Genomic DNA, 17,030 nt, shown 5'->3' with positions numbered 1-17,030 from the left:
GATCAATTCGAAGTCTTAATCATCGGAGTCATCTCTGGATGAGAAATCAGTATCCAAAAGATTTGTGGTGGAGGAAGAAGCTCGAAACTTCTTGGAGGGTACAAAATCAGGGTCATACCATGCCTATCTTTTTGAACGTGTGTGTCGTGGAGGAACATGGAATACACAATTCAGCTCTTCAAATTCGGTGGTTTATCAACATCTATATCATTACCTAGTTCTTTACGGGCAATGATTTCAAGAGGGATTGGCTCCTCTACAACCGCAACAATCTACCGTAGACTGACAGTGGGATGTTCTGTAGGCGGTATTGTCACACGGGGTGGAACACCGACACTACAATCCATTTTCCTTCTAATATCCTGAGGGTCGTAGCAAGAGCCAGCCATCTAAGGATAGGAATTGGAGAGTATTGATTAATTGGGCAGAGAAAAAAGTTTGCACAGAGGGTAACATGTGAGCAGAGAAGATCGAACAAAAAACTTAGATCACTGAGTGTTTTTTGTGTTCGCAATCACAAAGCATAAATACTTAGGGTTCAAAGGTGACAAGGACGAGCACAATGATGCCCGTTTTGGTTCTAACAAATCACACGGAATTGTTAACGGTAATTTTTTTTGAAATTAACCCTAATTTCTAATCTGCATTCCACCCTCACAGTTAATGGTAAAATGAATTCAAATTAGTGCAATGATATTCTTAGATATTAATTCAGTTATAACGCCACATCGAATGTTACCCACTGATGTATATGCTACCACACTAATTCAAAATCAAGAAAATCAAGGTTTTCTTCAAATGTTGTGTGTTAGACACTGATACTTTGCTGACCATGATTAATTCATGAAAAATCAAAATGCATGTCCTAATTATTCTTAAAATATGATGAAATATTATAAAACTCATGCAATGAACAAATTGTGTATGTCTGAACTTGGTGTTGGCAACACCTCCTGGCAACACCCTTGAGTTTGAGTCAATATTTCAAAAAATTTCTTTTGATTCAGAAATTGTAGCTCCCACACTGGAAGAATTATCTTCAATAGACTCCTCTAGGTAGATTTTTCCAACGCTATTTTGATTTAGAAGTGGTAAGAACGGAATTCAATGGATTTCTTTAGGTAGCTTTTTCCATTTCTTTCTAATATTTTTATTCTTCTCTTTTTTGTTTTTCTCTTTTTTGCTCATATTTTCCAAGTCACTTTCACATTAGACAATATCATGATATACATGAACATCATCAACTACTCAATGACTTAGATTGATCATAAATCACTCTTCAATACTTGATGAGAAGATTGAACACTTAGCAAAGTATAACTTTCAGAAATTTCCATCGCTGTTCAAAATTTTCACAAAAACAGGATGAATATCAATATGAAATATGTCTAGCACCCTATAAACGATCATGCATGCTTGGTGTTGTCATAGGTGTTGCAAGACCCATGAAAACATACATGGAGTTATTATTGTGCACAGAAGCTGAGAGAATTCCGAATGTTGGAATATCTCTCAAAATCTAAAGGTTTCGTGAATATATCAGCCAGTTGGTTCTCAGACCCTTTTTCAACTAAATCTCAAATAAAGTAGTGCATTATGTCAATGTGTTTTGTTCGAGAGTGTTGGACTGGTTTTTTTGAAAAATCAATGGCACTAGAATTATCAGCGTAAATAATCATGGTATCTATGTGAAAGCCATAATCCTCAATCATTTGGTCCATCAATACAATTTGAGAGCAACAACTACTTGCTGCCACATATTCAGACTCAGGAGTGGATAAGGACACACAATTTTTCTTCATATTGTAGCATGACACCAGATTATTCCCAAAGTACAAACAACCTCCAGTTGTAATCTTTCTATCATCTAGGTTACCAGCTCAGTTAGCATCAGAAAATCCTACCAAATTTGTGTTGGTCTCTTGCGTGTACCATAATCCTAAATCTCGAATACCTGCTATGTATTGTAGAATGCGTTTAACAGCTTTTAAATGCGATATTTTATGATTTTCTTAGTACATGGCACATAGACAGAGGCTAAACATGATATCGGGGCGACTAGAAGTCAGATATAAAAGACTACCAATGATGATGCGGTAGAGAGTGGTGTCTACACCATCGGCAACATCGTCTCTGGACAGTTTCTCACTAGACCCCATGGGAGTTCTCATGAGCTTAGAATTTTCATTTTAGAATTTCTTGATCAAGTTCTTGGCATAATTGGATTGACACAAAAATATACCATCATGCAATTGCTTAATTTGAATCCAACAAAGAAATTTAATTCGCCTACGATGTTCATTTCAAATTATTATGACATACATCCAACAAAGTTATCAGCATGTTTTTTTGGGATGAAACGCCAAAGATAATGTTATCTACATAAACTTGACAAGTCAAAAAATGCTTCATTTTTTGAATAAAGAGGGTTTTATCAGATTCACCTCGTTTAAAGCCCAAGTTAATCAGATAATCAGTCAACCTACCATACCGTGCTGGTGAATCCTGTTTTAATTCCTAAAGAGCCTTCTTCAGCTTGTAAATATAGTCCAAGTGATTTGGATCTTCAAATCGTTTTGATTTATTTAAATAGGCTTCCTCATTTAAAATCCCATTTAAAAACACACTCTTTACGTCCATTTGATACAGCTTAATACGCATGTGGCATGCTATGGAAATCGGCAATCAGACAGACTCACTTCGCGCTATAGGAGCAAAGGCTTCATCAAAATCAACCCCCTCAACATGTGTATACCCTTGACTAACCAATCGTACTTTGTTTCTAATGACATTACACGTTTCATTAGTTTTTTTCTTAAAAATCCATTTAGTTTCGATTAAATTTACATTTTTAGGTCTTGGAACTAAATCTCACACATAATTTCAAACAAAATATTCAAGTTCTTCATGCATAGCATTGATCCAAAATTCATCTTTTAATGCATCATTAATATTTTTTGGTTCAAGGTATGACACGAAGAAAGAGTGACTTACCTGGGAGTATACAGAGCTCATGCATACTAACCCGATCATTTTTTGCTAGTCGACTTTCTCCTTTTTCCTTGTTTGCACATCTTCATGTACTTCACCAATGATTTGTGATTATGGGTGATTCTTCTGAATTTTGATGGAAATTTCTTTTCCACCATTGATTACCGCATCATCATCTTCATCCTCATTATCCACTGTTTTTGTGCAGCTTAGTGGCAGTGTTGTGCTGGTTGTTGCAGCACTTGGCTCAAAACCAGCCTCAACACCAATTTTGGTTAGTGGCTCGCACGTGTCCAACAATCTTTCTACATCATCCTCCATTGTCTTACATTCCTTATCTGCAAGATCATCAAACACAATGTTAATAGACTCGATAGTCGTTCTAGTTCTCAGATTAAATACTCGATAAGCACGATTGTTCGTAGAATATCCAAAAAATATACATTTGTCACTTTTGGAATCAAACTTTGCTAGATGCTCTCGATGAAATTACACATAACATACACATCCAAAGATATGAAAATATTTAAGGTTTGGCCTCCTTCCCATGATAATCTAATACAAAATCATTGTGGAACCATTCCTTAAATACACAAGATTCGAGATATGACATGCAGTGTTCAGAGCCTCGGCTCAAAAACGTATGAGATATTTTTGAACTTAGCATGACCCCAGCCGTTTCTTGCAATGTTCGATTTTATTTTCCAGCTATACCATTTTGTTGAGGATTCTTAAGGGTTGAAAATTCATGAATTATCCCCTTCTTATCACACAAAGAAGAAAATTGAGAATTTTCAAACTCCTAACCATGGTCGGTTCTGATCTTACCAATATTCAGATTAAGCAAATTTGTAACCCTAGCATGTAGTTTCTTAAAAACATCAAATGTGTCTGATTTCTCTATAAAAAAGCTTACCCAAGTGAAACGTGAGAAATTATTAACACGAACAAATGAGTATTTATTACCACCCAGTCTCGACTTCCATTGGACTCGTGAGATCCATGTGCAAGAGTTTAGAGACCGTGTTGTCCCAAAGTGTTGAAACATTTGGTGCGGAACACGGGTTTGATTACCTTTTTGGCATGGTCCACAAACGTATGTTGTTCATTAGCTTAGATTGGTCAAACTCGTACAACATCATACTTACTAAGGTTCTTCAGCGTCTTGAAGTTTGTATGACCCAATTTTTGATGCAATAAGTCGATTTCACTTACATTGCTATTTCGATAATCATGGTCTTCACCCAATTGGTAGCAATGATCAGCAGATCTAGATCCTGATATAACACAAATATTAGCTTTATCAAATACTTCACAATTATTTTGGTTAAACTTAACATGCAAGTCATCATTACATAGTTGACTTATACTTATTAAGTTTGAGTTGATTCCCTCAACATGAAGCACATTGTGAAGTTTAGGAAGTCCATCTACATTTAGGGTTCCTTTCCCGACGATTCTCCCTTTTGCACCACCTCGACAGGTTAAACGTCCACTTTTTATTTCAACATAGTCAGTTAGGTGTTCCTTGGACCCAGTTATGTGGCGTGATCACCCACTGTCAAAATACCATATACCTACAATGTTAGTTTTTAATGACGTATAAATGACATTGCATTGAATTATAGTTTTGGGTACCCGAACTTTCTTCATATGAGACTTTTTGACTATTGTGTTGCGCTTGGTGTTGGGAAAAACCTTGGGCAACACCCGATTTGCATGCCAGTTCATGTAGACATCTCTCAGCTTAAAACAAAAAGGTTTGATGTGACCTAAATTATGACGGTAGTGACAAATAAACCGACAGTTTCTTTGTTTTGGATTTTGCACTGAGTCTGGCTTCTTAGTTGGAAGATTTTACACTAAAGGACCAGTCTTTGAAAGATCAGAGTGACTTTCTTTTCCATTACAAAAATAGTTGATTGTGCTCCCGAGTTGGATGTTTCTCCATGTTCATATTCACTTTTTACATAACCAAGACTAGCTCTACTGTCCTTTCCCTTCATTAGCATTGATTCAAGTTTTGTTGAACTTGAGTTGAATTTTGCAAGTGTTTTTGAGTTCTTCTCAAGATCATCCTTGACTTTGCAAAGCTCAAGATACTTTGTACTTAGCAAAACTTCAAGTTGAGATATACTCTTTTAGATATGCATTCTCTTTTGAGAGGATCAAATTTAGCTTATTTCTTTTTCATACATAGTCTACACTTTCTAAGATGAGCTCATCTTGATCAACATCGTGGATTTCTTGATTGCTCGAGTTACCGAGAGATTTAGCATTGAGACACATAGATTTTGATGTGATGTTGCGACCCGTTGTTGCAACACCTAGCGGGTTGATTTGCCGCCAGCTTTTTTCCTTCAAAATAGCAGACAAGGAAGAGTGATCTTCTCTTTTACTAGATTCATATTCTTCTTCCGAGTCATCATCACTCAAGGAGACTGTCATGCCTTTGTTCTTACGAAGTCTGTTGGCACATTCATTTGCGTAATGACCGAACCCAGAACATTCTCGGCACTATACCGAATCGAGTCTTTTAAGATCTGGTCGAGTCATTAATTCATTCATTAGTCTAAGATGCCCTTGAGAAAGTGTAGGTCTCATATTCTTTTCAGAAATGGTAGACGGAGAAATGATTTTCTTTGTCTCTCATATTTTTTAAATAATCACCGAACTTCTTTGTAATCAGCAAGATCAAATATTCACATTGGTCAGACTAATTGACTTCCTGAATTAGACCATCGAAGGATTCATCAGAAACTTGCAGTGCAATAGCCTTTCCATTGTCTCTTTTTTGTAAGTCTAGATTCATCTCGAATGTTCTGAGCGAGCTAATCAAATCCTCCAGGTTAAGCGTAGAAGTGTCCTTAGACTCGTCAATAGAACATATTTTAATGTTGAAGCATTCTGGAATAGATCTCAAGTAACCAGTCTTTCATTTGACATTTGACCAACAAGACTAAAGGATTCATTCGCGATATCACGTAGTCTTCGATCATATTCAACAATATATAGTCTCGTTCTCTTCCATTCTCAAACTTTCAATTTGGAGTTTAACATCCTTAGTTTGGTTATGCTTACATTCTCATATCCTTCGCAGTGCTTCTGAAGGATATCCCATTTCTCTTTGGCAAAGATGCGACTGGTGATAAGGCTAAACATGTTGACATCACCAGAAGTGAAGATAGCATTAAGCGCTTTCGAGTTGAAACTCGAGGTTTGGACTTTATCGATTGTCCACGCACTCTCCGTTTTTATGAGGCTATCTCCATCAATGTCGACAGTTCTAGGAAAATACCAACCATCTAAAACTCGTCGCTAAGCCCTTTCTTCAATGGATTTAATGTAAACCCTAATCTTAACTTTCCAAAGCGCATAGTTGGATCCTTCTAGAATTAGTGGTCGAAAAGCAGAGTGAGCAGACAACACGTACATTGAACTTTTGCTTCTATAAACAAGAAAATAACTAGAATCAACACTTAGTATATCAAAAGTTGGCTCTGATACAACTTGCAAGGGATGTTTAACATTTATGTGAAAGAACAATAAATTTGTCGGTATCAGATTTTGTGTTGTCTGTCGGTGTCAACACATATTCACAACATGCATCGAAATGTCTTATTTATCAAACATAGTAAACTTTAATAACCAGAATATAACAGATTAAAAATATATACAAGTTTAAATACTTGTACAATACCTCATGAAAAAATAATCACTAGGAAAATTGTAAATCGTTTACAAAAGCCAATACTAGTGACACGTATAAAAGCTGTATTACTTGTCAACCCAAGGAAATAAATTGCATAAAAATAAACCAAATATAAAACACAGATGCAAATATTGTGTTGCTTAAATTGGAACCACCAAGAACTCTTTAACCAACACTCCACACGAGTGTTGTTCTTTGAGTGTCTTGAACACAGATCGGCAATGCAGCAAAGTGAGACATCAAACACGAAAATTATTATGGTAAAAAATGTTCAGCACTCCGTTATTTTTCTTCTCACTTCTTGTTGGAATTTATAAGTTTCAGAGTTTGACAAACTGACCAGTAACCTATCAGAAGACCTGAACTGAACCAATAACTAAACTGAAAGATTCTAACTGAACTGAATTAGATTTATCAAGCTTAATGGACAAATTAGAACTGAAGTAAACAAGCAAAAGTTCTCAAAATAAAGTCTCAAACTGATGAGTCAAAGATTGACAAACTGACCGATACCAGATCTGAAGAACTGAATGTGTTATTCGCAGAACTGATATAGCATACGGAAAACTGAACTGAAGTATTCAATTGAAAGGGTATCAGTTAGAACTAATGTGGACCAGTTGAATTGATCAATCGACCAGTTTAACTCCTGATCAGTTAGTCTCGTCATCAGTTACAATTAAAACGTGTTGAATCATTAGACTCACTAGGTTTGAATGGTCCAAGGCCATTATGATTTTGAGGGAGGCACTGACGCTTGAGTGGATCAGGTCCTGCAGTACACTACCTAGGGACTTTATTTTCCGCATTAGATTAAGATTTAAAGTTTGAAGTAAAAAATTTTCAAGATTATTTATTTAAAGATTTTATGCTTTATTTTGAAGTTTTGTCGTTATTAATTTAAAATTGAAGTACGAATTTGTGGTTGACGATTTATGGATTTTTATGAAATTAGGGTTTTGAAATATTGAGTTATTTTACATTGGATGTTTCGAATTTTAAAAAAAATTGTATTAGGATTTTAAAGTTAAAAGATATTGAACATTTCATGATATCATGCCATAAATTGAAAAACGTTACAACCAAGTATATTTAAAATTTGAATTTTGACCTTGGACTGGATGGTTGAAAGTAGACTGATTTTTTGTACAGATTCATAATGTATCTAGACTGCACTGAAATTTTCTAGCTTCCTTGTTGAGAAAAAATGTCTTGTATGTAATATTCTCTTTGAAATTTGATGGATATCTCAGCCTTTATTTTCAAGATTATTACATGTCTTGCACTGTATTTCGGATTTCATGTATTTTTTGGCTTGAAATTTCAAATATCATGTAAAATTTAATATTTTTGAAATTCTTATTTCTACAATAATATCTTAACTCGAAAATAAATTCTTATACATATCTATATTTAAATAAATAAATACATGCACAAAAATTTGGATTCTCACAATAAAGACCTTAAATATAACATGTGATCAAATGGTTGACACAAATAACAGTGCTAACAAGGGTAAGCTCGTGTAAGGGACACAAATTGTCTCGAATCACATGAGTTGTAAACCCATGACTAGTTGAATCCTTGAACCATTGAGGATCACACAAGTGTTGATTTTTGTGTTCCCGTTGATATAATCAAATTCAAGGAGTTGATTTGATGACAGATTATGCATGGATTATCCAAGTAAAACCCTAACTAATAGGTGTCCTATTTAGACAAAAATGCTCGGTAAAAGTTTGACTCATTGGACTCGAGTATCCTAATAAAACTCTAACTATATGATATCACATTATCTAGATCATATCTAGATAAGATTACATTATCTAGATAATCTCATAGTAAGATAAAAATATTAGTAGAATTTTTTACCAATTGAGACAAAGCATCCCTCTCAAACACCTACTAGTAGGTATCCTAGTTGGTCAAAACTACTAGCAAGAATTCTAATGATATTCTATATCATTAATGAATTTTATAAATAGACATTGAATGCAAAATTTGCACACAAAGACAATTTTTCTCTCCTCTCCTACACTAGTTTTTGGCCATCCCTACTCCTTGACAAGGAATTCTCGACCGAGCACCACTCTCACCACTGCACGCAGTTGTTGCCCCATCGCACAGCTGTCGTGCCACCACCAGATTGCCACCGCTTCTTGATTATTGATTCTCCATACAAATTTCGTCTAGATTTCTGGTGCAATCTAGAAAAGGAACATATATTTAATCGTGGACCTAATTGTTGGAGATTGAAGAACAACGAATTCAATTCATTGTTCGTAGTGAGATACAAAAGTATTACCTCTGATTAAAATCCATAACAGTTGGAGCCAAGAGTTAACGCTAAAGGTAACATTCAATAAATTCTCTGTGAATGGATTTAGAACCATACAACATCAAAGCAATTTAAAAATATAGAAATTAAAAATTTTAAACTGATGCAAGAAAACAATACAACATAAGTAATATCAGACCCTAGAAATCTCATCTTCTTAGAGAACGAGTTTCTAATAAATACAAAAGACAAGATAATATAACTCGATGAGATTCGAGAAGCACCCACACCTATGATTTTAGAACCTACACTCCAACAACGAATCAAAGAGATACAACACTTCTAGGAGATCTGGAAGGATGTGAAGACCACCTATGAAGTTAATCTGTTTCTTGAAGGAGGTCATGATGAGCCTAACCCTAGATGTGATCAAAGGAACATCAAAGAAGCAATATCTAGTCTGATTCACCGAAATGGCTTGAAGCCATATAGTTTAAGATGAACTCAATGTATTTGAACCAATTTTGATCCTTGGTAGATCCAACTAAGAGAATCGTTACCGTAGAATACAAGGTGCATATGGAAGGTAGTAACCTTCAAAACTAGACTGGTAAAAATAAGATATACTCAAAGGCAAGGATTAATTGACTATTGTGAAATTTTTTCTAAATGAAATATTAAAATCCATTAGGATTCTACAAGCCATATTAGCATGGTATGACTAAGAAATATGAAAAATGAATGTGAAGAAAATATTCCTTGATGGTGATATAAAAGAATATATTTGCATTTCTCAACTTGAAAGATTCATATCAGTAGGAAGTGAGCACAAGGTATGTAAACTTCAGATATTGGTTTATTTTGTCAAACATGCATCAAGAAGTTGGAACCTTAGATTCGATAACACATTCAAAGAGTTTGATTTTGTTAAGAATCTCGACGAATTTTGTATGTACAAGAAAGTTAGTAGGAATGTTGTGACATTCCTAGTACTTTTTGTTGATGATAATACTAATTGGAAAATATGTATTATTACATCAATCAACTAAATTATATATATGTAGTAAATTCTTCATGAAGGAAATAAGTGAAGCATCATATGTATTAGGAATAAAGATCTATAGGGATAGATCAAGAGGATCTAGGACTCAACCAAACCACTTATAATAATATCATACTAACGAGATTCTCTATGGAATAATCCAAGAGAGGATATCTACCAATGTATCACGATATGACTATCCAAGTATGTGTCTTAAGATGGATGAGAAGGTAAAAATCATGACACACATTCCATATGCATCTGCTATTAGTAATATTATATACGGTATGATATATACTTGACATAATATATCATTTTCATTGAGTGTTGCAAGTACATATCAGTCGAACCCCGATCCATTTCATTGGAAGTCGCGAAGGATATTCTTAAGTACCTGAGAGAGACTAAGAATTTGTTCATGGTCTATGGTGGATAACTAAATTTGGAATTCGAACTCATTCTAAATTCTAATTAAATGTGGATGATTCAAAATCAACATCTAGTTTTGTATTCGTTCTCAATGGTGGTCCTGTCTCTTGGAAAGGTTACAAGCAAAACTCAGCGATCCAAAAATATATTGAGAAAGTTCGACATCATCCAAGAGATTGTGGGAATAGAAGACATAACAGTTGAAAGAGTCGCCTTTGTAAATAACATTATCGATCCACTTACGAAGACCCTTCAGGAACCATTGGTTGAAAAGCATCTTGAAGCAATATGTTTAAGATCTATGCGAGTTGGCTATAGGACAAGTGAGAGATTGTTAGAGTTGGTGTCCATCAATTCAACTTGTGTCTTGGGCTTTACTGATTCTTATATAATAAAAATTATTTATTTAATAATATTTTATGTTTAAATACATTCTGGCACTTGCTTTTTCTGTATACACATGCGAGTTTCAAAAATAAATACCTTGAATTTACTCTAGTACAATAAGGTCGTACAAGTCATGGAGATCAGGAAACTTATTTAAAATTTATTGTATATTCTAAACTCTTTCCTACCTTATTCAACCTCCTAAAATGAGGATAAAGGTTAATCAAAACTAGAATCTATGATGTTATATGACAAGTTTCACTTGTAGGGAGATAGAGATATCCCATCATACATGATAAGTGCTCATGTTATGAGTCACTTAACAATCCCCCTTACAAATTTCAAGTGGTTATCATTTATCGAGTGGATAAGTATGTGGTTATAGTTGCACACCATTATTCCTTTGATCCAGGACAACATAGAGACATTACGTACTAGTACTGAACTTTGACTTCTTTAAAGACTCCACGAAAATCATCAGATGGCGAGGTTGGGTGTATTTTTGAGATACATAGGAGCCGATTCATTGTATTTTTGGATTCACAGCCCACCTACGGGTGTGAAAATCCTATGTGATCTGATGAGTTAATAGTGTAAGTATTCCAGAGTAAGAAGTGTGCTTTAGAGAAAATTGATTCTCTAGTTGCGCATACGATTCCACTATGATTACTCAAAGATGCATCAGCTATAGAATTCATATGCTACCCTCGATAAAACCATGGTTGCAGATTCTGTCTGGATATATGAGTTCAAGAGAGTGTATTGTATGCTAACCATAACTTACTGTTTCTTGTTGGCAATATCAGTGATACCTAAGGAATCATGGGGTGATGTTGCTAGATTATTTTACGATAACTCGATGGATGCAATAAGAAAACTGATCTCAAGTTCTTGCGATCAAGAGATTGATACAAGGAATGGGGCTGACAAAGTAAGTCCTTGTAAGAGACTCATGTTGTCTAGAATCATATGAGTTGTTAACCTACGACTAGTTTTATCCCTGAACCACATAAGGTCTCACAAGTATTAATTTATGTGTTCTAGTAGTTATAATCAACTTCAAGGAGTTGAATTTGAGGACAAAGTTTGATGGAGATAAAACACTTGCCTTATAAATATGTTTATAAGTGGATTCCATATTTGAAAATTGTGAGAGTTAGCATGACTTCTGAATTTGTGAGGAGAATACAACTGCCTGAATTTTGTGAAGAAGTTCCAAAATTGAGTCAGTAAAAAGTTAACTTTTGAACAGTTGACTATGACTCAATGGTTTTTTTAAAAGTTCGGAAATAAAATTTTTACACTCGTCACATCGATGATATCCGATCGTCTATTGGGATCATTATGAAACCATGTTAACTTATTATTTGATAAATTAGGCTTGGAGTATCCTAGTAAAACTCTAACCAGTAGGTGTCATAGTTAGACTAAAGCACCCGGTAAGAGTTTTGCGTCTTAGGACAGGAGTATCTTAATCAAACTGTAAATAGATTGGATTTCATTATCTGTATATTATCGAAATAATATTACATTATCAAGATAATGTCCTATTTAGATAAAAATACTAGTAGAAATTTTGGCCAGTTGAGCAGCATCATCCCACTCAAACACCTACTAATAGGTATCCTATTTTGTCAAAACTTTTTTCAAGAATCATAATGAGATTCTATATAATCCATAAATTTTATAAATATGAAATTGCATGTTAAATTTAAACACAAGACGTCCTCTCCTACACTATTTTTTGGTCATCCCTATTCCTTGAGAAGTAGTTCTCGGCCGAGCACCATTCTCACCACCACACGTCGTCGATGTCCTGCCACATCATCGTCATGCCACTGTCGGATTTCCACTGTTTCCAAGCTATTGATTCTCAATGCAAATTTCGTCTAGATTTATAGTGCGATCTAGAAGAGAAAAATAGTTTTCAATCGTAGACCTAATTGTTGGAGATTGAAGAACGATAAATACAATTGATTTTTCATAGAGAGATACAAGAAGAGTTATCCTTTCTGAAAATCCGGAATAGTTGGATCAAATGTTAAATGCTAAAGGTAACATTCAATAAAAGCCTTATGAATAGATATATAACTATACGGCGCTCAAGAAATTTATCTATGACGAAAATTAAAATTTTAAATTTCTGATGCGTCTTGGCCACGAGAAAACGATACATCATCAAATGAAGCCCTTGCGAATGCCCAGAGGGAGAGATGGGATTCAATAAGAACATCGTGCCAACGACAGCAGATCTACCGGGAATCGGAGCGTTTGACATAAAAGAAATCATGTTTTCAATATTTGTTAGGGATGGGGGCACCATAAAGGAACTGATAGTTGGGCCGGCAGAAAAATAAAAAAGTGCCCTCTTTTTACCTCTTTTGGGGTAGGATGTAAGGTCCAACATCTGATTATTTAATCCAACTGCATGCAAATCTAGAAAAAATGAAAAATACCTAATTAAATTATTTTAATTGCATTAATTAAATGTGGTAGGCATGTTTACATGTTTAAAATAGGGTTTCCTAGCAAGATGCATAAAACTGTGTTTTTAAGGGTTATTCGAGACGTGATCGAATAATGGAGACCGGAGACCATAAAGAGAAAATATTTTTATTAAATAATTATTTTTAATTGTTTAATATACGATATATTTTATATGGTATTTTATAAATTGTGCTTTTTGAGATTTTTTTATGCGCCGAGTCATATTTTAAACCGATAATCGATTTTTGACGAAAATAAGGACTTTTTGAGAACTCGGCTAATATTTTCAAAAACTTTCCTGAACGAAATATTTTACCTACACTATAATGGGCCTATTATAATAAGGTTATTGAGCCTAAACTCCTACCCAATTATTTATATCAAATCAGGGAGTGTTTAAACCATAAAACACTTCATATCACACAAGAAACCTAGAGTTTTCTCTCCCCGCCCCTCCTCCACAACACATAGACACACACCCACATTTTTGAAGGCAAGTTCACGTGAGGTTGAAGGAAAAATGCATCTAGCTTCCTCCCCCGTCTCTCCGCCAATATCCCCCGCGTTAAGGATTGTTTTTCATGCATGAAATACGTAAAGGCACACCTTAATCTTCCTTCACTCATAATTCATACCATATTATATGTGTTAATACATGTGCGCATGAAAACATGATTCACTTCCTTTTATTTTCATTTTTATGGCAAAACACGAAAAAACTTGAGTTTTTATGTTTAAATTAATGTTTATGATGCACAAAGAGGCTGCCATGGTAGGGCTGTGGGAAGGGAAGTTTTTCAACATGTTTAAGGGTCCATAGGGGCATGGCTAAGGGCTGGACAAGGTAGGGAAACATGCTGAACGAAAATTTGGGATTTAACAAGACTAATGTTTTTGTTTTAGATGGCTTGAAGGGGCATGCTATGGGGTGTTGTTGGGTCATGTACAGGGGTCCTAAGGGGTCTAGTTGTGGTCCTAGATGGCTTGAGGGAAGTTTAGTGCAAGGGCTAGGGAAGGTGCATGCGATAAGGGGACGCGCAAGGCTTAGGTCACGGGTTGAGGGTTAGTAGTGTAGGGGATCTAGGGCTTGGTCCAATAGCTTGTCTAGGCTTTGGTATAGGTCCTAGGATGGTCAGCTAGGGTCTAGTTGGGTCGGCCATGGGCTAGGGTCGAAGGAGTTGAGGGTTTGTTCAAACTAGGGTTTCGAAACTAGGGCAGAATTTTTCCAGCAAGGTTCTAGGATTGATCAAGGGTTTGAAATGGCTTGATTTGGGTTGCATAGGGCACGCTTGATGTTAATAAACTATGGTTCTAGTTTGGTCAAGTTTGATTAAGTTTCAAGTCGATTCGAGTTAAAACTGTGGCGTACGTTTAGGTTGTAAAACGAATTCTGAAATTAGTCGAGGTGCTTAAGTTTACATCAATGAAATGTTTATGGGTGTATTTTAAGGTATTATGTTAAGTTTGGATGGATTCAGGTCGTCGTTTTAAGATCTAAGAATAAATTGAGAAAGTTAGGGTTTCATGGGCAAAACGGTTATTTTACACATGAAAAATGTTATATGACTTATGCTAATGTTTTACGTACTTTTAATATTTTATGATTTATGATGATTTGTGAGGTTGTTGCGGGGATGTTAGAGTTAAGTTAGTTTTGAAATTGTTAAAGCTCAGTTGGTTGACGATTTACGATTTTGATGCTTTGAATTTCTTTATTTTGGATTTTTAAATAATGGTTGGTGGATTTATTTTAAATGGTGCAGAAGTATTTTTAAATATTTAATTATGGATTCGGCCGAATGGATAGAATAGAAGAGAAAAAAAAAATTTGTATAGTTTAATGAAGAACGAGTAGTGGACGTTTCAGTTGGTATCAGAGTAATGTTCCTGCAAAGAATTGTGCCACCGCCAGTTCCAGAAAGTTCAGTCGTCAAGTCTCAAGTTTGTAAGTTTAAATATTTTTAATGTTTATAATGTTATCACCTGCATGTTTACATGATTCGTATGTTCAAGCTACATGTTTAAACACTTTTTGAAGTTAAATGACATTTATCTTTAAGTTTGCATGATAAATGATTTTTATGAATAAACCTGCACGGTCGCATGATTTTTCTCACGCTAAAAGATTAGATGATTTAGAATTTTTATGCATGTTACGATATGGAATAAGAAATTATATGATTTTCATGTATGCTGGCTTTGTGGTGGAATTGGACATGTTTAATAATTGGGGTTAATGCGCGTTAGGAAATGTTGAAAATGATTTGACTATATTGATTTTTGGATTTTGGTACTGATATTCTACTTTTTGGGTCATGAGTTAATCATGAAGATTATGAATGCTTTTGGGACATGTAGATTTTCTAAAAAAATGTTGATAATTCGTGGTTACTAGTTGAGTTACTTTTTGGGAATTACACATAAATAATAATGATTCGAAGACTGCGATAATCTTTAGAAGTATGATAATGTATAATTTGGGATTTTAGGTTTTGATGGAAAGTTAAGATTGGTTATGAAAATTGATTTTGGGTTAATATGCTTAAAATTATTGAAATTTATGTTATGGGAAACCTATAGAAGGGAATTAAGAATGCTAAGAACTTATGGGTTAATTGTAGAATTTTCGAAATTTAGGACCAATCAGATAGTCCTCGAGGAAAGTAGGAATTCATTTTTTTCAACTGTTAAGAATTTGAGGGCATGAATGGCAATTTTCAAAAATCTAGGGGTCAAATTGCAAAATTCGAAAACTAGGAGAGCCTAATTGTACTTGGCCGAGGTTTCAAGGACTAATCCGAAATATTTAAAAGTCCAGGGACTGAATTTTCGATAATCGAAATATCTAGGGTAAAATCTAGAATTTTAAAAAATTCAGGAACTATGTTGCAAATTTTAAAAAGTCTAGGGGCTGTTAAAATGTTGGGTAAATAGGGGCTGTTTTCGCAATTTCTTGAATTCTGGGGGTTACAAAAATGATTTATAAAAGTTTAGGGTCCAAATTGATAGAATGTGAAAGTCATGAGGCTAAGATACAAATCTTCGGAACTGTTTGGACTAAATGGTTAGAACTCGAAATCTTATGGAATGGAAAAAAAATTCGAAATTATGTAGGGTGAAATGGTGAATTTTCGAGGAATATTAGAGCTAAGTATTAAATTTCGAGGATTTTGGATTGGAAGGGTATTTAGAACCTCGAGATATCTTGGTTATAATGCTGTAAGTAATGGTAATCAAGGGCCTTGTACAATGAATCAATATTGGGCTTGAAAATCTTAGCATTAGTGGAATAATGTTGTGGCAAATTAAAAATTTAGAATGAGGACAATTTAATTTAAAGTTGATCAATGAGTTAAGTTATATGATTAGACATTAAGTTAGTATATTTTTGGGACTTAAGGTTTGATGTATCATAAGTTTTAGTCATGATCTTAAGAGTTAACATTATACCCTTGTTAGAGTTAAATTTTTGAGGAAGTTGGGTATGACTGATGGTTAGGTTACTTGAAAAACGTATATAAGAAAGATAAAACCATGTCTTAAGAAATTTTTGAAAGTCATTAAGAAACTTGGATATGTGTGTTGGAATTATGTTATCTAAGGCTATTTCGGTTGTCTAAGCTTGAATTACAAGTTTATGATATAGGTGTTTATATGAAAATTTTGGGTGAAACTTAAGATTTGCAGCAATTTTATATTTGGGA

Source organism: Primulina tabacum, chromosome 9 (genome assembly GCF_025594145.1).
Source record: "Primulina tabacum isolate GXHZ01 chromosome 9, ASM2559414v2, whole genome shotgun sequence".
NCBI classification, from domain to species: Eukaryota; Viridiplantae; Streptophyta; class Magnoliopsida; order Lamiales; family Gesneriaceae; genus Primulina; species Primulina tabacum.
This window is presented reverse-complemented; position numbering follows the sequence as displayed.